The 24,502-nt window shown below is 41.7% G+C and overlaps 2 long non-coding RNA genes across 2 annotated transcripts; both read right to left on the reverse strand.

Annotated features, from left to right (window-relative positions):
• Nucleotides 1-1,157: 1,157 nt before the first annotated feature.
• Nucleotides 1,158-13,073, reverse strand: LOC148684404 (uncharacterized). The gene is made up of 3 exons (XR_015946120.1): nucleotides 12,924-13,073; nucleotides 12,197-12,319; nucleotides 1,158-3,556 (listed from the first exon to the last, which is right to left on the reverse strand). It is a non-coding gene; the product is annotated as an uncharacterized LOC148684404 (long non-coding RNA).
• An 889-nt stretch (nucleotides 13,074-13,962) lies between these two features.
• Nucleotides 13,963-23,695, reverse strand: LOC148684405 (uncharacterized). Its single transcript, XR_015946121.1, has 3 exons — nucleotides 23,568-23,695; nucleotides 18,339-18,526; nucleotides 13,963-15,496 (listed from the first exon to the last, which is right to left on the reverse strand). It is a non-coding gene; the product is annotated as an uncharacterized LOC148684405 (long non-coding RNA).
• Nucleotides 23,696-24,502: the final 807 nt, after the last annotated feature.

The raw sequence follows: 24,502 nt of genomic DNA on the forward strand, positions 1-24,502 counted from the left end.
TAATGTAATAAACTTCTCAAAAAAAATACAATTACAATAAAAATGCAAACATTAAAAAAATCCTTAAGCCAGGATAATAATAATAATAATAATAATAATAATAATAATAATAATAATAATAATTCAACTCTACATCACAAGTAAAAAGAAAACTGAGGAGTATTCAAAACAAAAAAAGGAAACATTAAAAAATCCAAGTCTAGGAAAGTGTGGGTAAACTCGGGGGAGGGGGGGTTGAAGTCATTTAAACTGACTCTACTTCACAAATGAAGAAGGGCATCTCAGAGTGGGAATGCTATTGCCAAGAAGGCGTGATGCCATGCTGTCATCAAGTGACAATCCAGTAATTGAGGATGACCAGATGCTCATAATATCTTAAAGTCTGGCTTGGTCTGAAACAGGGAGGGCAGGTTGCAAAGTATATGGTGTTCAGAGTTTACAACTTCTGCAGGACACCCATTGCCCCAGAGTTGAGAAGCTGTATGCCAGCCAGTCAGGGAGAAAGGAAAGCCACTTCAACAAGCGAGCAGTGACCCAGGGTTAAGATGGGGCTGTGGAGCCCTTTCCCTCCTTTCCTATCGCTGGCCCCTTGGATAGAGAAAGAGAGGAAGGTGGGTTTTATTCATAAGTGTCCACAGTTCAGCTTTGGCTAAGAAAGTTACCTCTTTCTCTCCTTCTTGAAAACTGATCTTTGGACTCTGCCTTGTTCAGGTCAGAATCACTTTTGTTGTGGCATCCTGTAATGCTATTGTTGGCTACGGTACATTGCACCAGGACACAGCACAACAACTCAGGTCCTTTACAACAGCTCATTTGTATTTAAATTAGCATAACTTAGCTATGGTAGGTCTGAGCAGCAAAACAATTCAGAACTCAGATCTTGCAACTGCCACCATGCAAGTCTTTAGTTCTGAACCACTAGGGGTTAGAAAAGTTTCTAAATTAATGCATTTCCAACTTCATTTCTTTAGCACCTAGCAAAGCCTGGGACTCCACTGCTCAGCTCCAAAGCACTACTTACGTTTTAGATTTTTTGATGCTTTTAACTTCCATTATGAACATGGTTTAAATGGGAAGATTAAAATACTGTTACAAGCCACACCAATCGTTTCTGACCGATGTGAGATTCCATGGGTCTTGGCCCTTATCCAGGGTTTGTGTTCCTCTGCAATGAGGCACAGGGGAAACTAGTGCCTTTATGAAATATAGTTTATTCACACATATTTACACCTGAGTTTTTATGGCGAAAGAGTTAACAGCATTTACATCTCCAGAGGGGTTTGTCTTTCCCAGCAGATCTTTGACTGAGAGGATACAAAACTGTCACATAATGCAAAGGGGCTCATCCACCCATTCTTAGCCATAAGGGCTTTTTCTCAGAGCACAATGATCACAACTCCAGGTACCAACTCATCGCTTTGGGCCATTTGTCTTAGCTATAGTTTTCATACAGCTCTAGTGATTTACCATAGTGTTTCTTCTGTCTTTTATAAGCTTTATGCAATGAAATTAATGCAATCGGTTCAGGGTTTTTGCTCCCCACCCCCCACCCCCTGTAACACTGCTGTGACTTTAAAAGCTGCACAACAGGCAGAAATTCAATAGGTTTGGCTTGCCCATCAATACACCTATATGTGGGAAGAGGCTACCCGACAAGGAACTCTGAAAGCTACATATATTTTGCCAAGAAAACCTAGCAACCTTAGATGTGTCCTAAAAGAAGGCAGCAGAGCACCAAATGTTTAGGTTAGAGGTGGAACTAATATATAAACTTGGTGTTCAAATTCTGGGACTAATCTGTGGCATTATGATCAAAACACCTGCTTGCAGAGTTCATAGCTGGAGATAGGATTCTTATCCAGTTCTGTATCCATGTCTCCAAAATGAGTGTGCCTCTAGAACAAGTAAGCGATAAGGAAACATTGGACAACAGCTAAGCTGCTGTAGTGTAACAGATAAGAGACTTTGGGCACCACAAGCCAGGCTGTGGGAGATCTGCATTTTTACAAGATAAAAGCAGCTGGGGGTGGATCTAAGACTGAGTCTATAGAACTGGACAAAGGCGTTTAACCCTTTCCCTTCATAGCTTTCCTTTCCCCCAATCTAGGTCAGTCCCTTGACACAGGGATACATCTGTTTTCATCTGTGGGACAAATAGCAGTTCTGTGGGGGGGTGGTGGTGAGGTGAAATCAAAATGATAGCAAGTAAGAAAGCAGTTAACACCCAACCACATAAAGAAAGTTGCAGTTCTGATCTCATTTGCGCACCCCACAACTGCATTTTTTTTTAAAAAAAGTGAACCTCACAAAATATATCACACTTCATTTGATCATTAACAGTGAGTCAGTAGGACTGCATACACAACATATTTACTCATTAGTGTGCAACAGAAAACCCCAATACAGATGGAGAGAGATGTTATATTGAGACGTCACCACAGGAATTCCCACAAGAGAGAATAGACTCACTGTACTACTGGGCCAAGAATTCAGAAACTTCAAAAAGGCAAGAGAGTAACTAGGAAACTACCTCAGAGATATTAGAATCACTTCCGTCCCTAGAATCACTTCCGTCCCTTAGGAATGTATTACTAATCTTGAAAAGTCAAATGTATTGTTATGAATGTATTCTTGAAAAGTTAAGACACTGATAAACTGAAAGAGAGTGTGACAAAGGCTCACTTTCAACAGTCATGGTGAAAGCATCTTATGAGATACATTTGCAGACTTGTATGGTTGCTATGAAGGACAGCAAGGCTGTCAAGACAGGCTAGAGGGGGTTCAGGGCCCAGACCTGACCAGGGGGCAGGGGGGCATACAATGGGGAAGGGACTTTGAAGCTCTTTCTTTGTTTCTCTCTAAATTCAGGCAATGGAGAAGGCCTGTCTGATTTACTTTCAGATGAAGAACGTCCACTTCTGTTTCTGTTGAAGATTTTAATGCACGTGACAGATCAGTACATAGGCAAGGGAGTGATTACAAGGTTTAGCAGGTGCAAGAAAAGAATAGTTGCATGGCTAAGAATTAATGCATTGATCCAACAAGTGACATGCCTCCTGCACCTTCTTTTCAGAGTGGAGCGGGCATAGCTCTCAGTGCAGCAAGCAGCTGGAACCCAGGGACTGGGCATTCCTTCAAGGGGGTTGGGCGTTTCTGTGTCCATGAACACAGGAGTGGAATCGGCACGGATTTAGTCTCACTCCATTAGGCTCCCCAGAAGAGAGGCTCCACAACAGGTATCTAACCAGAGGGAGTCAAAATCACAGAGTTAGAGCATTTCTCCGTCAAGCCACTTAGTCCCATTCCTGCATCCAACTTCTTACTGTCTGGATCACTGGCCCGCTCCTCAGGTTCTGACATTTCTTGGGGAGCAGTTTTTGCCTCTCCGACCTACTGAGCCCCTTCACAGCGTCATCAAACTCCAACTTTCTGAGCTCTTCTCATTCTTTCCCAGGATCGGACCATTTCCTCCACGACATCTCCTCGTGATTTTGTGACAAGTACTTAACTATCTCATATTGAAATCAAAGTATTTTCTGTGGATGGATTGGGCACTCTGTTAGAAGGAAAAGCCATATTTAATGTTTATTGATACTATTATAATTATTACTATTATTATTTCATATTGTAATCCACAGAGCCATAACAGCTACAATAAAAACAGGGTGGAGTGTATTCCTATAATAACACTTCATGTATCTGATGACTGGGACTGTTCTCCACAAAAACTTACACGACAATGAAATGTAATCATATTTAAAGGTGCCATATGACTCTGTTGGCCTTCCCCAGCACCACCCCCACTCCTGTGTGGTAGCTTTATTAATCTGCTGCAGTAAAAACAAGTGATCCCTTAATTCTCAGACCAAACAATGAGAAATTGCCCTCATTCATGAAATAACGGAAGTGCTTTAATTGGTTGGGCATGTAGCATAGACAAAATCAAAATAATACTATTTGTATACCGAGAGGAAAACAAAATAATACTATTTGCTTGGCAGGGGGTTGGACTGGATGGCCCTTGTGGTCTCTTCTTACTCTATGATTCTGTGATTCTAGGACTAAACAGAGCAATTAGGTTCACTGATTCTCTCTTTCCCAATACAGTATTTCAAACTGTCCTTTCCGTTTGACCTATCAGAATGAGAGACAATTGCATCCTCTTTTAAAACAAAGTCTGCACCCTACAAGATGATAATAGTTATTATCTACAGTAGTATTGTATACAGTTTTTAATACATATTATCACCATCATCATCACTAGGGACCCAGGTGGCGCTGTGGGTTAAACCACAGAGCCTAGGGCTTGCCGATCAGAAGGTCGGCAGTTCGAATCCCTGTGACGGGGTGAGCTCCCATTGCTTGGTCCCAGCTCCTGCCAACCTAGCAGTTCGAAAGCACATCAAAATGCAAGTAGATAAATAGGAACCGCTACAGCGGGAAGGTAAACGGCGTTTCCATGTGCTGCTCTGATTTGCCAGAAGCGGCTTTGTCATGCTGGCCACATGACCTGGAAGCTATACGCCGGCTCCCTCGGCCAATAATGCGAGATGAGCACGCAACCCCAGAGTCGGTCACGACTGGACCTAATGGTCAGGGGTCCCTTTACCTTTACCTTATCACCATCATCACTGATTTATTAATTGTCTTCTATACAAACCCCATAAGGTATACATGCATACATCAATAAATCATTTCCAAATATAAACCAGCCAAGCCAACTACTAGGAGCCCAAAAAGCCCTGAGCTGATGCAACAGAAAAACAAAGAACAATTAATGTTCATGCTACAATTTGAATTTTTTTCACAAACCCCTGGAAAAGCTCGATTTTTAATAATCTACCTTTTTTTTTTTTACTAATTCTAATCTCTTATGATGATCTGATCTGCACTGCAATATGAAAGGATGTTTCATTGTGAATCGTTTCACCTTATCTGTATTGCAGCATAAGCAAAAATGTTCAAATCAAATGTGCTTTCTTATCTCTGATCCTCTTTCATATTTATTTTTATATTTATTCGTAAAACCATAGAATTGTAGAGCTGGAAGGGACCCCAAGGGTCATCTAGCCCAACCCCTTGCAATGCCCCGATAAAATTCCTCTCAGAGGCCCTGCCTATAGAGATGGGCATAAGTGAGGAGTATGATGTTGTCATAGAAAATAAATATGTAAACTATAATGAAAAGGATAATTATATAATTTTGGTTTAAAATTTAAAGTGTATAAACATGTTTAAGATAGAAAGAAACAATGTTAAGATGATGAGTATGAAATTGCCAAAGAGAGTATAAGATGAACCACAGGAAGGGGGGCTGAGGAAGTCAACCTACAATGTCAGAAAAGATTAATGGTTTTTGAATTACAGTATTGTATATGTATGTTTTTGTTTTTTTATTATGTTTATGTTAATGTTTTTATTGTGTTTTTTGTTTTATGTGTTTTATGTGTTTCTTGTTTTCTCTTTTAGGTATTGCTAGGGTTTGGTGTGTTGGTGATGTTTTGTTGTTATATGTTTAAAAAACAATTTAAAAAAAGACTTGCTTTTATCTTCTAAGAAAAAGCATTGCAAATATTCTCTTTCTCCAAGGCAAGATCTTACTGCCTTCTATGCAATTTCATAACAGAAATTGGGAAGCATGTGGAGACCCACAGCCCTTCTTATTTGTTACCACTTCCCATGATCTTTTTTTCTTGTGTTGGCTACACAGCAAACTGCAGCACAGGACCAAGTACGTCTAAAGTATAGATTTCAAGCTTTAGAAGCAAAGAATTCACAGACCTTTCACTGAAGAGGCAGCTAATATAACATTGTTAACAGTGCAGCAGGAAAATAATACTGTAACCTGATCTCTCTCTCTCTCTCTCTCTCTCTCTCTCTCTCTCTCTCTCTCTCTCACACACACACACACACACACACACACACGTACAGTATGTGTGATCTACACTTTGACCACTAGGTCATACCACTGTGTTATCTGAGGGGCAAAGAGAAGAGAGAAGGAACTGAAAGACCTATGACTCACAAATGCCCAGCTCACTATCTTGAGTGAGGACTCAGAATATTTATAAAAGGCATGTGAATTAATTTTCAGATCTGAACTCGCCTTAATCCACCTCCCTTACAGGGCATGCTGGGCGCATGCTGATGGGTCATAGAAAAGTTAATTTGCTGCCTTTGCTGCTGCTGCTGCTGCTGCTGACATTTAACAGAAGCAGAAGCTAGATAATAGTATTTGTATACAGGGATGATTAAACAGGAAAATCAAGATTGCGACTCCACTCTTTCCCAATGTTCAGAGCTGTCATTTCATTTGACTTGTCGGAATGTCAGGCAAGCACGTCCTCCTTTTAACCTATTTAAAACTGAAATGGCTTAACCTCTGTTCCTTTAGATCTGCTAATCCCACAGGGGAAATGCTACAAAGCCCAAAGCAAGCAGCACTAGCAGGGAATGCTGACGTCCTTTCCCTCCTGGAGGCGAGAGGATCCACTTGCAACACTGACGCCATGGGCTGAACAACAGCAGTTAGTCATCAAGAAGTAAATGATTAAATGGAAGCCTCAGGGGTTTTATATATATATATATACACACACACACACACACAGAACATATACTTTGTTAAGGTACATTGTGCCCTGAATTCTACAACAGGAGCTGAATCATAGAATCATAGAATCATAGAATCATAGAATCATAGAGTTGGAAGAGACCACAAGGGCCATCCAGTCCAACCCCCTGCCAAGCAGGAAACACCATCAAAGCATTCCTGACAGATGGCTGTCAAGCCTCTGCTTAAAGACCTCCAAAGAAGGAGACTCCACCACACTCCTTGGCAGCAAATTCCACTGCCGAACAGCTCTTACTGTCAGGAAGTTCTTCCTAATGTTTAGGTGGAATTTTCTTTCTTGTAGTTTGAATCCGTTGCTCCGTGTCCGCTTCTCTGGAGCAGCAGAAAACAACCGTTCTCCCTCCTCTATATGACATCCTTTTATATATTTGAACATGGTTATCATATCACCCCTTAACCTTCTCTTCTCCAGGCTAAACATACCCAGCTCCCTAAGCCGTTCCTCATAAGGCATCGTTTCCAGGCCTTTGACCATTTTGAAAATGTGTTACTAATTTCATTACCTTTTTGTAAACAGAATTTTACATTCTGAGTTGCTGGCTCACATTGTTCTCATCCTTATTTGCAGTATTTGATAGATTAGCTATATTGCTTAGTTAAGGGTGTGGGGAGGGAGGTGGAAAATAATATTGCGATGGAAAAGCCCTTTGGATTGCCATTTTTATACACCAGCTAAACAGATAGTAAAACTGAGCCCAAGATTTCACTGAGATTACTTGACGTAATCATGGCTTCTGTTTCTTGCACAATCTTAGGATTTCTGACTGCTAGTATATGTCTTCCCCAAGCCCTGATTGATATAATGGGCAAGAACTGTTGACAGTTTAGGAAGGTCACTGCCCTGATAGCTCTAATATCCTTTCCTGATCTCATCTGTCTTCAGTGATTACCCAGACTTTAAATGCCCACTTAAAAGCCCAGGAACTGGTTCAAATTTGCAAGTGTTGTCAAGCCTAATTGGGGCTTGACAGGGGGGGAAATGACTTCATCTTCTGTAAATATTCACTTGAAAAAGCGATGTTTGGCCTATGGAGAGGCCTCAAACATTGGTTTTCCTAGATGTCTCACATAAAAGGATGTGAGTATGTGGATTACTATAAACACATGTGTTGTTGTTGTTGTATTTTTTTACCAGCCCTTAGCTAGAAGATGGTTACAGTATATTGTTAGAGATTTGGGGTATGTTACAGCATATTGTTGACCCAGGTGGCGCTGTGGGTTAAACCACAGAGTCCAGGGCTTGCTGATCAGAAGGTCGGCGGTTCAAATCCCTGCCACGGGGTGAGCTCCCGTTGCTCGGTCCCAGCTCCTGCCCACTTAGCAGTTCGAAAGCACATCAAAGTGCAAGTAGATAAATAGGGACCGCTCCGGCGGGAAGGTAAACGGCGTTTCCGTGCGCTGCTCTGGTTCGCCAGAAGCAGCTTTGTCATGCTGGCCACATGACCTGGAAGCTGTCTGTAGACAAACGCCGGCTCCCTCGGCCTATAAAGTGAGATGAGCGCTGCAACCCCTGAGTCGGACACAACTGGACCTGATGGTCAGAGGCCCCTCTACCTTTACCTTTACAGCATATTGTTAGAGATTTGGGGTAAACCCAAGAAATTAAAAAATGCCACGGATTTGTTTATTTAAAAACAAACAAACTAGTAACCACAGAACAATGATTATATAAAGCACATTACAGGGAGGACAACAAAATCAATTTCTTCAATTTTCAGGGTAAAGAGGTGCCTCTTCAACAAGTGGTGAAAGCTATAAAGAGATGGTGTCAGATGTATAGCTATCAAGTCTCCCGTTTTTCGTGGGGAAACCCCCGTATTTAAATCCGTTTCCCGCTGTTATCCTGAATGGCAAAATATACCGTAATTCCCCTGGATTTATAAGGAAGCCGCTCTTGCCAGCCGAAAATTGCCTCTGCGCATGCCCGGGCATGCGCAGAAGCGATTTCTGGTGCCCAGACATGCGGACTGGGCAGCCCGGCACCGGAAGTCGCTTCTGCGCATGTCTGGACATGCGCAGAAGCGACTTCCGGTGCCGCTCTGCCCATGTCTAGGCACTGGAAATCAGGCAGAGCCAGCACCGGAAGTCGCTTCTGTGCATATCTGGACATGCGCAGAAGCGACTTCCGGTGCCGTGCCGCTGCTGATCCCTTATTTACAATCCGGAAGTTGACAGCTATGGTCAGATGCACCTCTATAGAAAGGGAGTTCCATATTTATTGAGTCACTCTCACAAGCTGCCGCTGCTACCACTGACCACTGAAAGCGGCAGAACCACCGGGAGGGCCTCCTTCACTGATCTCAGTCTCTGAACTGGTTTGTATAGAAAGAGGCACTCTTTCAGCTAGTTGGACTTAAAACTGATTAAGAGCCTTAAAGTGGGCTTGGAATCTAATAGACAACCAGTGCAACTGCTTTAAATCAGGTGTTTGATGCATTTTTGCCAACAACCTGGCTGCTACGTTCTGCAGCAGTTGCAGCTTCCAAATGGTCTTTAAGTGCAGCTTTTCACAGAGCTCATTGCAACAGTCTTGGAGCCGGCTTGAATGAACATTGATGCAAAACTACACTACATAAGTTTGTAGTGTACACTACACCCCCGGAAATTGTTTTACCTTCCCTTTCCAAATTGCCCCTTTGTACCTATGTGGTTCACGTATAAATAAATAAATGAAAATCCCTTTTTGTTTTAACTTCTGTGACAGATGTTAAACTGGAGCCTAACCATCATGCCTAGATGTTCTGCAACATGACATAACATTTAGAACAAATAAGAAAGGATGCTAGTGGGGTTGGGAAGACCAGCACCGAGACATTGTGGTGGTGGGAGGGCATAAGTCTCATTATTGTATACTCCCCTGGTCTTCCCTCAAAATGTACCTTAGGACAGAGAAACTGTCCACAGGGGGCTGTTGGCAGCAACCACTGTGCAAAGTATTCAGAATTTAAAGACATTGTGTAAAAGTGGGGAGGGACAAATTCCCTCAGGTGAGGCGTCGATTACAACATAAAAAGGCAAGCATAAATGGAATAAAGCTGTCTGGAGAACAAAAAAAATTAAAACTATTTTTTCCCTTAGGGACTGACTTCCCTTGAAAATTGCATCAACATAAAACCACAGTGAGTCATGTTAAGGAACACAAGGCTGACCATAATCACGCAGTCGTGGCAAAAGGGTTTTACCTTAAAACCAACTTGAAACAACATTGGACATGACTGGTCCCATCCCCATCACCAGAGTTGCTCTTTGCTGATCTAATAAAAAGGGTTCCACCACCCCCCACACCACCACACCACACACAATGTTGCTTGTCAACTAGAGGTGTGTAAATAAGCCTTCTCCAAAAACCTGCTTGGAACAACAGAACTTCAAAGGTGGTTATTATTAAAATGCTAATATGGTGGAACAGCAAGCAGTGACACAGAGAGCACTGCCAAGGAGAAAAACAAGGTACTGAAAGTTTTGTTTTCCTCATTCAGGACTGGCTATGTCACTCTTGTGTTAACAGATGGACAAAATAAAAGGGCAACTCAGGACCCTGAGCAGTGCATGTAAGGACCTATTTCGATTCTATCCCATTTGTCTCTACCCCAGATTACTCCACCTTATAACAAGCAAGAAACTGCGTAAGCAACCAGAGTAAAAACAAAACACAAAACCTGACTTGCATTATTGTTATTGTTATTATAGCGCCCTTCACCTGAAGATCCCAGGGTAGTTCACAACGGAAAAATACAAAATGAGAGTAAAGGTAAAAAAGGTAAAGGGACCCCTGACCATTAGGTCCAGTCGTGACCGACTCTGGGGGTGCACGCTGATCTCACATTATTGGCCGAGGGAGCCGGCGTATAGCTTCCAGGTCATGTGGCCAGCATGACAAAGCCGCTTCTGGCAAACCAGAGCAGCACACGGAAACGCCATTTACCTTCCCGCTGTAGCGGTTCCTATTTATCTACTTGCATTTTGACGTGCTTTCAAACTGCTAGGTTGGCAGGAGCTGGGACCGAGCAACGGGAGCTCACCCCGTCACAGGGATTCGAACTGCCGACCTTCTGATCAGCAAGCCCTAGGCTCAGTGGTTTAACCACAGCGCCACCTGGGTCCAAAATACATAATAAAACAAAAACAAACCAATAAACTCTCTCCCACAAACACATTTTAAAAGCCACAAAATGTTAATGAGCCAAATTCATGGTTGAAGAGAAACATTTTCTCCTGACACATAAAGATCCAGAATGAAGGCACCAGGTGAGCCTCCCTGGGAAGAGTCTATCAAAAGATTAAACTTGGGCTACAGGTTGCTAGTGGCATCTTGAGCAATATAGATTTCCAAAGACGCTCTGGTACAAATTGATTATATCACAAAGATTATGTTTGCATAGACACAACGAATGCTTTACTTCGCTCACGACAGAAAGCTGAGGTCGAACAATAGGAAGGGAATAATTACAGGGCCTAAGCATATATTGCAACGTCTGTTCAATACAGAGTTATGCTGAGGTGTGCCCTTGAGGTAATAGGCACACCCATGCTGCCAATTAATACTCTTACATGCTGCCAGCTTCCATGGTTGGTGAGAGAACTTCTAGGGACAGCATCGCCTAGTTTTGTTTCCTTCAGGTGAGAGAGCACCGGAGACACGTGAGGTATGACTTCATAAAAAACATACTGTAAAACGTCACCCCACTCTCTGAGCAGTGTAAAATTCCGGGAGTCTTGGCACTTTTCCAGGGTTCCTGTTTCCTTTGGAAATCGGGCACTACAGAGACTGCCTTTATAATATATGGTTTATCTACAAATTGCACATATTTACAACCTGAGTCTACTGTGAGGGGATTTCCAGCATTCGCATCTCCTGATGATTCTTTGCTCCGCTCTTAGGAGCAACAGGCTTAGGTCTACAAGCGGAGAAAACACCCATGCTGCCTGTCCCTTTTGTTACAAGAGTTCTGCCGGCCCACCTTCTCTCCCACTTTTCTAACCTATTGAAAAGCATCACTATTTTCCTTCAGGCCACGTCATCCAGCACTTAAACCTTTTATTTCCTTGCCCACTAACATATGCACCAGGAGGAAGAGCCCCTCCCTTCCTTGTCTTGCTGTCTTGCACTCTGATGATTGCCCCATGCTGATGGCTCATCTTAGAGGCTAGGCCAAGTTGGCCTGGGTTGTTAAGGTAAAGGTAAAGGTAAAGGTACCCCTGACAGTTAAGTCCAGTCGCGAACGACTCTGGGGTTGCGGCGCTCATCTCGCTCTACAGGCCGAGGGAGCCAGCGTTTGTCCGCTTCTGCAGACAGTTTTTCTGGGTCATGTGGCCAACATGACTAAGCCGCTTTTGGCGAAGCCAGAGCAGCGCATGGAAACACCATTATCTACTTGCACTGGGTTGTTAGCACAAACTAAATCCATGGCGGGTGTGTGTGTGTGTGTGTGTGTCAGGGTTTGGCACAGTTCAATCAAACCTTGATTAATTCTAACATTTACCAAATCTTATGGGGAGTCTGCCCCCTAAAAAACTCATAACAATACAAGTGGAACATAAGTGGATGCAAAGAGGCACTCTTACAAAGGAGTAGGTCCAAAGTCCATTTCGGGGGCCTAATCTGGCCCACGGGTCGATTTAATCCAGCCCCCCATGACAGTATATGTCCTGGGGGTAAATCCTAAAAAAAGCTCAGCAACTTCAATCCTAAAACAAAAACAAAAAAACTCAACAATGTTCACTTCATCAAATCTGGCCCTCTTTGAAAAACGTTTGGGCACCCCTAATCTAGTCTACCCCATATTAGATTCAAAGTACTTTATATTCAGCCAGCTAACAGGTTTTCTTCTCTGTTTCTGCCCTAAACTACTACGCTTGAATATAATCTGATGTGCCTTTGTCTCAGGCCTCACCTCTGCAGGTAAATTGCCCCTTTTAGCAAACATCCATTAAGAAACATTAACATTTTTTTTAATCCAGGAAGTGAACAGCCAATTCACAGTAACCAGCAAAGTCAGTAAACTCTTATTGAAATGTTATCCCCTCTTACTATGCCATGAAGGTAGGCATTTTTAAAAAACGCAGTGAATGTTTCCTTTTAAATACACATTAACTACAAAACATCGTAAATAAAACTCCAGTGGTATCAATAAATTGGAGTAAGATTTAGCAATTGACAAAACAGCTGTTGAATACTTTGCCATTGTCACTGTGTGACTTTGAAACTGAAAAACACAGGTGCGAGGAGAAAGCAATTGGCTGTGTCAGGGTAATAGCTCTCAGACTTTTAACAGGTACTGTAGCTTATTACCTGGAACGTTTCCTGTTGTTGTTCTTTTCAGACAATGAAGAAAGCTAAAAGCAAATTATTAAACCATAGATCTTGAAAAGAGGTCACTTGGCTCATTGCTGTTTAATGCCCCTTTGGCATTCCTGAGCACAGAGCTGTAGACTTTGCCACCTATTTAAAATGAAAAAGAGTTGTTATGGGGGGTTTTCCTCTCATTTTTTATGTATGTATAAAAGTCAGTGGTACAAAGTGGTCACATTGCCTTTCTGATGCATGTACCCTTATATCATATAATGTGTGGACATCAGATGCCTAGTTTAAGCAGCAGTGTGCAACTACTGTCCACCAACACAGGAAGAATGAGGGAAGAATGCATTTTTCTTTTATTCTTCTTGAGCTGCAGGTGCTGAGAAGAGCTATCTTCCTTCTGTGTGGGGACCCTGGTCTAAGTAGCTTCAGGATTTTGAGGGCTTCTCTGTCATGAAACCCCTGAACCTGGTAGAGATAGGACATGAGCCCTGAGAATTCTCTTAAGTTGTATCTGATCTTCTTGGATGCTCTGTGCAAAGTGGAAATGGCAGCACTGTTAGGGTTAGTGGGACTTCTGATATTATTGTGACAAGTCCTGTCCAGCACTTGTCACCATCTGGAGCCGGTCCTCGAGCTAAGTCTAATGTGTTGAGTGTTTTGCTTTACATTTTGTATGCAGCAAGACAACTTATTTCATTTCTCATATACACGTTTTTAACAGGCTACTTTTTCTGTCAGGAGGTATCAGCTATTTAATGTGGGTGAAAATCAGCACCATCTGTTTAATTCTCGTTTAATTCAAGAACGTTCGTCCAGTCAACTACAGTAGAGCTGGGGTTGAGGGATCAAAATAAATACATAAGCAGCCTTTAACACATTAATCCAAATGTCTCCACCGAAGTCAGGAGGCACTTCCTCATGTAGCCGTGTGGCTGCCAATCACTTATGTAAATACAGGTTTTTTAATTAAATCCAATGGTATAATAGCAAGAAACAATTAATAGTGTGAATAATGAATGTTTGTTTAATCATTTCAATCTGTGCTTAGTGTATAATTCAATAATAATAGCATTAAAATGCAAGCTAGATACAAAGTATTCCAGAGTAAACTAGACAGCCAAGGAGACAATCAGGACTAAAGAATGGGGCCAATAATATACTCACACTCATTTTTATTTTATATATAAACTGAATATCTAAAGAAGTTTAAGAAACATTATAAAATCGGTATACTACCGTAGAAACACACAAACAAGTTTTTAAAAAAGAAATGGATAAAATATTTCACTCTCCTCAAGAGATCCAAAACACTAGTAGAGCAATGCTATAACAGAGAAACCATTCTTTCCTTATCCCTGGTCAGGGGTGCAAGGTTGAATAAAATATGGGGGGGCACGTAAGCCCCACCCTGCATAATCAATCACATGATGCAGTGCATGCTGATCAAATGGGGGGGCTGGACCCCCTCAAATATTTTATTGGGGGCCTCAAATACCCCTCAGCCTCAGCCTCTAGGAGTTGGCTCTTATGGCCCTGGTGAACTTGTGCCACCAGATTAGAAGATGGAGGAAGGAAGAAGGAGGAGGAGGAGGAGGAAGCAGCTTTCCTCCCTGTTCCTATTTTTTAAAACTTATTTAATCCTTTCTTTTTTTAAAAAAACACCCTCCCATTAGTTTCAATAGGAGGAAAATTAACAATGCAAGAGGGAGGGACATTTTTAATTGGAAAAATGGTGCAAAACAGAAAGTCTTCAAAATAACCCTTCTCTAGCATCATGGTCTTATAGCTGCTACTAACTTAAAAACAAACAAAACCCCAAGGAGCATCCTACATGTCATCTCCTGCATCCCTAAGGAAGTGGCCTGGCGGGCCTTCTTGGAGAGAAAGTATTCTTAATGGTAGTGGTACTCCTGGGAAGTCGCTGCTGAAAGTCATGAAGGCTCTCACGTCCTGCCTAAAAGGGACCCGGGGGCGGGGGAATCCCTTTCCACCCAATCCTTGCACAGATTTTAAGACCAGTGCAGGGCCAGGATGAATAAGTGTGGTGTCTTTATGAAGTGCTTGTTGCTGATAAGTGTTGCAGAACATCATGAAGCGATGGCATCTAGCCCAGAACTCACTGTCCGTTCTTTCCGTGTTTCATAACCAAAATATATATTAGGAATCAATTTGTATGCTTCAAATGCCCATGTGGATGGAACTTGGGCATAGCAATGGGTAAATGGAAAATTGTCAGAACTGTGCAAGGACTCGCAAATTTCTTAAATTAAACTACAGAGAATCCTGTGACTCTCCTTTTTGAGACGTGCACTTAGACTTGAGTCTTGATTAGTCTTGTGTATTTCTCAATATTAGATATGCAGTTCTGAGTACTGCCAAAGAGGTCATGCCACTAAGTGAATAGGTCTATTAGGCAACAAATATTCATATAACTCTTTCAGGAAGAGCAGAACAGATGTTTCTTCAGAATTCCCTATGCCATAAAAAGTTTCCCACTTGTGATGTCCTTGGCTGCTTGTTGCATAGATTTTTGCATTGTTGTAGATGTTTCATATTGCTGTCCCCTAGAAGAAAATACAAAAAACTACATTTCAAGACTATATATATATATAACAATATTACTTAACATGATTTGAAACTATTTTCATATGTGAAAGTGTTGCTAAATGTTGTCATTGTTTTTATATACAAAACTCTGTGATTGTTTTTATTGCAGATGTTTTAAATTGTGAAATTGCTTCTGGATATTTTATGGGAAGCGATTCATAAATGAAATAAATATGTAACTATATATTTGAGACTACCACAAGGCTAACATTCTGTGATGAATGGATGGGTGATGGACAGAGGCCGACAAAAAGCAGTGAATCTTCTCAGGTCATTCTCACGTGATTACCCATTTAAAAAGACACTTTAAGCAAGAAAGAACACCCCTCCCCAAATTTTATAGCCATGTGTCCTTGTAATCCCTTAATCTGGTCCTGATTACAATGTGAACTCAAACAATGTTGTCTTCTGATCTAATTCTAGTTCAGATAAAAACAGCAGCTGTAGAATGTGCATGTTCCTCCCATTCATGAAAGTTAACTTTGAAGTCCTGTTATTGCCTCTTATATGATAACGCTGTTAACTATCTCACAGCCCATATTTATATAATAACAAGCCCATTTATTAAGCAAGCAAGACACACCTGTTAATTAAATGCCCTCCCCCCTTACATTCCTTTGAAGGGGCATTCAGACTAAGTACACTTAGACTGCACTCCTATATGCTTTACCTGATACAGATCGCACTGTTAAAGCTCCTATAACGGAGCAGATCTTTTTGCAACCTAGATTTTTTTTTTTACAATTTACCCTTGAAACTATCAAAAAGGCAAACTGAATGTATGCATGTTTAAATCATTTAATATGTACAGTTATTAAACAATTACAAATCCTAGCAAATATACTAGGATTTTACACACACACACACACACACACACACACACACACACAAATATAAAACAAGAGAAACATTGGAAATTGGTGGACTGTCAAAGTTGCCATTATTATTATTATTATTATTATTATTATTATTATTATTATTAGAATTTATATACCGCCTTATACCCGGTGGATTTATTATATCATCTGTAAAGAATGGCATGGATAAAAAATTCTGGGACCAGTGGTTAAACTCTCTGATTTCAACCTAGAAGGTTTAGGAATGTGAGCTAAAACTAAGTGGTTTTAACAATCAATCCTTCTTAACAGAGAACTCTTGGAATTGAACTTCTGCATGGGAAACACTGTAGCAGCCTCATACCAACTCTCAGCACCCTTCCAAAACTGCAGCTCCCGGTATTCTTTGTTTAAAATGTATAGTGTGAATATGGCCTCAAAGAGGCTAGGCTAGCCTGATTCAGTCTGCATACTGTACTTGCTAGAGATTAAGTCCTATTGATCTTAACTGGGTTTACCAGAGTAGACATGTATAAGGTGTACACTTGCAGTGTAAGCAGTTTTTGCTTACTGTAAGGAGGCAGACCTGAAATTGCATTGAAAACTTCACACAAATCTTATCTTCGGCAATTGGCTAGCTAAACATATTCCAAGATTCTGAGATACCCATTATGAATTGAATACTGGTTGCTAATAACCAGCAAAACATCTAATTCCCTAAACCCATAAGATCTATAAGAAAAAGCAAAATTACACTGAAAGGAAAGCTAAAAGACCGGATTTAGCTGTGGAAACAGAGACATGCATCTGCAGCATGCTGGTTTTGCTTTAATATCTTGTGTCCTTGCATGGGCAAGGTTCTTATCTTAAGTAAACTTTCTGGTTGGAGCACTTCTGGCAAACCTTCCAGGTTAACACCACAAAGTTAATTAGAGTCACTCCTCAGTTGCTAAAATTCTGAACAAGGGTTACTTAGCTATTGGATTTGCTTGTAGTCAATTTCTTTGCAAGAATCAGGTGAGATACCTTGGGGATTTCACATTGTCCAAGGCAGGCTATGCAATTCATTGCATAAATACCCTACATCATCGGTTTCAAATTGGTGGTCCGTGGATCCCAAGGCATCTGCATAACCCACCCAGGGGGTCCGTGACACCATTCACTTTTTTTTTAAAAAAAAAAACCTACCATAGAGATACCAAAATTTTCGAAAGTAGGGGGTCCATGGCTTGGCTTTTGAAAAGCAGGGGTTCTGCAGTACTTAGCTAACTGGGAACCACTGTCCTACATGGTGAAAATGTGCAATATTGATGTAGGTGAAAGTCTGCAAGCATAGTGTGGGGGGGGGGAACCCCACACACTTAATAGACATTAAAGGTAAACGTAAAGGGACCCCTGACCATTATGTCCAGTCGCATTGGGGAGCCTAATACATATAGAACACTCCATACACTTGTAGTGACTACCAAGTTCCAAGAGTTAGTACAGCTGCCTGTAGCTTCAAGGGGAGACTAACAAAGAGAACCAGCTTTGGCACTATTTGGGTTCTCAATAACAAGAAAATGCAACGCTAATGCCAAAGCGAGCAAATGCTAAACTCTGTCCTTCCTGGGAGCCCAGAGCAAGAGATAGCTAGAGGGAGGCTTCTGTAGTATTGAAACTAGTGGCCGTTACAGGTGCATGGAGGCTCTCCCCATTTAATGCATCTTTCAGAGACTTAACATTCATCATATCTGTCAGTGAATCAGCTCTAATATGCAATATTTCATTCACATAACCTTCTCTAGCCTCCTGAAATACAATAGTCTGACTCTGGATTCCTCAGCTGACAAGTCAGCTGTTGCACATAGATAGCATGGTTTTTGAACGATATTCCACTGATATTTGTGTGCCAGTGGTGCAGTCTGCAATGATTTATATGATATTACTAAGTGCTCCACTTGCAGCCTGAAGAAGTACAAACCTTTCTGTGTTTTGCTGTCTGTCTTCCTTGCCATCATCTCATCCCTCTTCTTTAATCATCAGATCCATTCCTATTATGAGTTTGCACTATTGTCCCATGTGGAAATTTCACCCGGCCCATCTGAAGTCTCCCCATCCTCCATTTTTCCACCAATGTGCAATGCATCAGACTCATCTGGCACACATCTCCTGAGGATGCAAATGTAATTGCACAAATTCAGTGGTGTTGTTTAAAAAAAAAAACCTGAGCCAACATTGCCAAGTGGTGAAAGCATGTTTATATTCATAAGAACAAAAAGTGAAAGTGCTGTCCAGGATGCATCCAGACTTTTAATATGTTTGGGGCCTCTTAACCTAATTTCAAAATTGTTTCTCAAACTTCTGTAGACTTGGGCTGAGCAAAACTCTTAACATTTGCTAGATGAACTTTGATATATTTGTTTTACATTAGGTGTGACATAGCTGGCTAGTGAGTAAGCCTTAGCTAAGGGTTCCAACGGCTGAAATTTTTTAGAAAGCCTTATTTTGAAATACGTATTTCCACACAAGTCAAGAAAGAAATGACATTAAAATATCACAAATCTCCATATTTGTAAACTTGGCATATACAACGATGATTAGATCCAGCATTAAATCATGAAAAGTGGTATTCCTCAAGCCAAAGGGGGGGGACTTTTGGATAACATACTTCAAGCATTTTGAGTATACAAACATTGTGCAAATAGTAGGGCTGCCATACATCTGAATTTTCCCGGACACTTCCGAGATTTCAAAGGCAGAATTGATGTCCCGGGGGAATTTCCGAAAGGCGGCACTTCATCCAGGATCTTAGGCAAGTCAATTAAAAAAATTGTGGGTTTTTTGGGAGTTTCTGTAAAATAAAGCTCAACAACTTTGGGGGTGTCCTGGTTTTTCCTTTTTGAAATATAGCAACCCTACAAATAGTTAATTAATTACAAAATCACCTTGGAATCACAGAAAGGTGCATAAAGTCTACATTTGCACATGTATATAAATGTATACACAATGTATATGTATAGATTGTCTCTGGGATAGTGAAATGCTAGATTCTGGGTTTTAGATGGTTTGTGTTTTATCAACACAATAGTTTGCAGTGCACACAGCTAAACTATAAGCAGCATTAAAAAAATTAATGCCACACTTGCAACTTACATTTTAAATAGGTATTGTACCACTGTCATGGCTTCCCCAAAAGAATCCTGGGAACTGTAGTTTGTTAAGCGTGGTGAGAATTGTTAGGCAACTCCTATTCCCTTCACAGAGCTATAATTCTCGGAGTTTCCTGTGAAGAAGGATTGATGGTTAAAAGGCCAATTTGTGAGGCATGGAAAGGTGGGAGGGATGTAGAGTTTAGTCCCACTGCATTCAAATGGTCTTAGAAAGTGCATTTAAAGACTGTGCCCTAACAGCACAATCCTATAGATGTTTTTAGTATGGCTCACTCCCAAGTAAGTGTGTACAAGATTGCAGCCTAAACTTCACTCCGGTGTAATAAAATATTCACATAAAAGAAGGTCTACATTTTATTTTCAAGTACTCCATTTTGCTGGCTACTGTGTTCATAGTGTTTATGAAAGATAAGAAATGCCCCTTTTTACAAGCGTCAGTTCTATAAATAATGACAAAACTTAGTCTTCCTAGAAAACACGGCAGTTATAGTGTTTTGACAGAACTAATGGGGGCTTAAGTGGTGACTTCCAGCAAAAGAAACAAAAATGCTATTGCTTCAACAACAACAGAGACTTTCAAATACAAAACCAGAACAGCAGGGCTCCTATTTAAGGAACAATATCTAAACACTGGGCACAATTATATATTTTAAAATGGAATAGTAAACTGAACCTGTTGCTACGTGCTAAATTACCTACCTGCAGTCCACCAGACTTAAGCAATTATAGTTTTAAACAAATTCCTTCCCCTCTAATTGGTTTAATGATTTTCTGGTGGGGACACATTGTACCGAAAAAAACAAATTCGCATTTTTGATCCAGAGGGCTGAGGGATGTACAAGGTTTTTTTTTAAGGCTACAATCCTAGCCTGGTTCTCATAGCATGCTAAACCAAGGCTTGGCTGGACAACATACCTGTGGGCCCTTAGAAAGGAGCTTGCAGCTGCTTTGCTGCTCCCAAGCCCTTTTTGCCACCACACCATGATGAGCTAATGTCATGAACTGTCTGGATACAGAAGAGTGGTGGGACTCAGAGCCAGGGGATTGGTGGTGGGACGATGATGAGTGGTCAGCAGGAGAAGACAGGGGGTGGAGAGGTGTTGGAAGATGGAGGGGCAACAGGGTTTAGTGAGCAGGAAGAGTCTGTGGCTGAATGCAGCTCAGACTCTGAGGCAGAAGCAGAGGCTGGAGAGGAGGGGGGTCAAGAGGCTCCTGATGAAGCCAGGGATTCTCTGCCTCCTGCAGTGACAATCTCCCCAAGAAGGCACAGAATAATGAGGAGAGCAGAACAGAGGTGTGCAGACACCTATGCAGACACAGTTTGAGGCTGTGTGAGGAAAACCCTGGAGAGGAGGAGCCTTAGAGAGAGGTAGGAAGGCGGGGCCCTTCAGTCCTCGCAACTATGTCATTGGGGCAAGACTTCCAAGAAAGAGGCCTGATCTGTGGTTTGTTTCCTTGGATAAAGATTTAACTTCACTGGCCCTGGGTGATTTATTGTTTTTGATTGCTGACCTACGCCTTTCTGAAGCCCTGACAGCTAAGTCAAGCTCCGAGGCAGATTTAAGAGCAGCATGACTGGCTTCCCCGCACTGGGCACTGAGCCTAAGAGGCACTGCAGAGCATTGCAACTACGGCATAGTGAACTGAACAGAAGGCCAGAGGCAGGATGGGGCGCCGAATTTTGGCCTTGAACAGGGCGCCGCTGCAATTTGAAAGACCCAAGTCCACCCCGGCTAAGCTATGGCTGAGCACATCATCCAAACCTGGGCTTGTGGTTAAGCTTTTTCCTCACTAACTACAAGCCAAAGTTTGTTCTAGGTTGCACCTCAAAAAGTGACATTTTGTCTAATAAGGTCGGTTATAAGGGTCTAGCAAAGTAAGACAAAGTGAAGATCCAGCTGAAACTTCGGTTGGTTTTTGGTGTGCCTAAGGACGGGAACCACTGATCCAAATTTGGCCCGGGAGGCAATTTCCCCAAACCACACCCAACTGCCCTACACCTTACATCATATGTGAACAGGGAGAGACACAGCTGGATTGGCTGCCCATCCATCAGACATCCTAATGATGGCAGGTGATTGATAGGTGAATTGTTACACCCAAGTTGGCCCACCTTACTCCATGTTCATATTCCCACAAAAACCAGTATGTAGTACAAGAAATAGACCAACCTTTTCCCCAACCTTAGGGCATGAGCTTCCCCAGGGTGGTGGCAGTCTACCTTACAATCTAGAGGGTCAACTGAGTGAGATGCAAATGAGTTCCAGCAGTAGCCTAACATGCTGTGAGGGCTGCTCCATGGAAACCCTTTTCACCTTTGGTGTGAACCCTCCACAAGAATGTTGCACAACGAAAATAAACAAAACAACAGCAACACTGCATTGCATTTTGTGTAGCAGGTGTTTCACAAGCTTAAAATATGATTAACCTCTCAAATCTAAGCCTAAAACCTGTGTGTATGGACACTTTGCCAGTGACCTTGGTGAGAGAAGACTCCTATCAAATGGTCACCATTGTAAAAAGTTCTTTGTATTCATTGTCTGACTTTTGAAGGTTCAATTGATCTCTTTTGTAGCCCTTATCACTGCACTTTCTGGCACCAGTGTGACTTCAACAATGCTCCCCTCCAGATGGGAACTCTCCAAATCAGATGCTAAAGTACTTTAGGAAATCCCTTTCTACAGACAAAACATGTTTCCAAAGCAGGATTCGAAGCCTTTTGTCCTGTTCTGAACAAAGTCGTCCTGATTTGCAGCCATGGGACAAATGGACCACAGCAACTGCAGCCTGTTTTCAGGGAAAAAATAAAATAAAATCAAGCGGTCTAGCAAGAAACATACATGCTATTAACAGGGATGCAGTGCAATGGACACTTCTGCCTGTTCATTAAGCTTTTACGCTTTCAAAGTCAGTGCAAGTTTTTTTTAAAAAAAACGGTGCTCACTTCAGTACTTAGGAGAATTAAGGAGCAGTTGTCAGGAGGAATAAATCACAATGGCTGTAATCCAGCATGCAACTATGCATGATTCAGTCCCACTGATTGAAGCTGTTCTATCAACCTGAATGGGACTTAAGTGTGCATAATTGGGTGCAAGGCTGCTTTCATCCTATTTCAATTCTAGGAAGTAGTGTTGTTGTTGTTGTTGTTGTTGTTGTTGTTGTTGTTGTTGTTATGGTGCTAGTATCACTGTGTACAGCTAAGACTGCAGCCCAATGCACATTTACTTGAACACAGCGGAACTTCCTTCCTGGAAAATCGGCATGTTGGCCAGGCTGTAAACTGGATCCATTTTTCTTTCAGTTATCTCAGAGGCTGCGGACAGAGACCATACATTTAAAACACATTCCCAGCACCGCTCAATGAATCCTGGGAACTGTAGTTTAGCCCTCACAGAGCCACCATTCCAACACCCTTAACCAGTGCCTTTTTTCTATTTAAAAAAAAGAGTACTGTACTCTTGTTTTGGCTCAAGAAAATCACCATTTTATAGTTCAAATTGGCGGAAATAAATACAATAAATGGAAAAAAGTACAAAGAACATGTATTACACCGGGAAAGGAAAGGAAGCCACCACCAAGGGTGGTAACAATGAAACTGACCAATCACCGTGCTAGATTCCAACTCCTACTTCACACATTAAACGATCACTTCTGTCCAAGACTCAGGAAACACCGTGACAGGAAATAAGGCAACCATTGGGGTGGCAACAGAACTGACAATTCACCGTGGAGAAGAAACTTTTTTTTTAAAAAAATAGTTTCTTCTCCATTTAGATTCACAAAATGTTTAGGGGTATGTGTACCCCTGTGTGCCCCCGGAAAAAAGCACTGCCCTTAACAAACTAGTTATCAGGATTCTTCTTGATCTCTGAGCAAGACCTCGCTCCTGTCAGCAATCGTGCTGCAGCATTCTTTGTTAAATAGCCGTTTCAGAGGTGCCTCAGACAAGAGGAGAGGGATTAAAAACAGCAGCAGCAGCCTTCTCTGTGTTTCAGATTTCCCAATCCTGATTGGATGCTAATAGCAAACAGCAGTGTTACCTGTAGTTTAGCCTTTGGAAGCCAGAGAACAAGGCTCCAGTGTCCTACATTGCTCCTGGATTATTCCTTCACAAGCAGAATAATCTTACATTAAAACACTAGCATCACAGAAACCATTCAAATGTGTTTATTTTTCCTGTAGTGGAATGTGAATAACCTGGCGCAGGCTTTTGGAAACTGAGTACATGCAGCTCTGGAGGCTACCAACTTCAGCACAAACAATTCTCTGTGATTCTTCCTTTGTTTTAATCATTGTCTGTGCCATATGCCATTGTCGTCAGAGAGAGGCAGCCTTTTATCCTGGGAAGAAATTAGTGCAGAATGGTTCATCCAACTGTTTAAGACTTCATATTAAAAAGAAAACAAAAACCCTGGCAAGGAGAAATAGTACCTGACCCTGGAAGAATGGAGACAAACAGGATTATGCAACCATCTGTTGCAACCCGCCACCAAATCACACATCCTCCCTTTCTCAGTATGTGTATCAAATGCTGGAATGTACTGAATTTGTATTAAAACAGTAGCTGATTCCCCAAGCCCAGCTATTGCTAGTACTGTAGTAATCTGCCGTCTTCCTTTAACACCAGAATGTACATATTAGCTAGCATGTTAAAACAAACAAACAAACAAAAACATGCAGAATTTCAAAACGAGGACAACAAAACATGGTGCTGATAATGCCAATGTTGCAGGTTCGATCCGCGAATGGGACAGCTGCATATTCCTGCTTTGCAGAGTGTTGGACTAGATCAGGGGTGGCCAACTCCCAAGAGACTGCGATCTACTCACAGAGTTAAAAACAGGCACTGATCTACCCCATTTTGGGGGGTTCAGGTTGTTGAGCTTTTTTAGGGAGGAAAGCCTGTTTTTAGGGGTTCGGGTCAAAGTTGTTGAGCTTTTTTAGGAGAGTCAAAGTTGTTGAGCTTCTTTGAGGG

The sequence above is a fragment of the Zootoca vivipara genome, chromosome 10 (assembly GCF_965207765.1).
Source record: "Zootoca vivipara chromosome 10, rZooViv2.hap1.1, whole genome shotgun sequence".
In the NCBI taxonomy this organism is placed as follows: domain Eukaryota; kingdom Metazoa; phylum Chordata; class Lepidosauria; order Squamata; family Lacertidae; genus Zootoca; species Zootoca vivipara.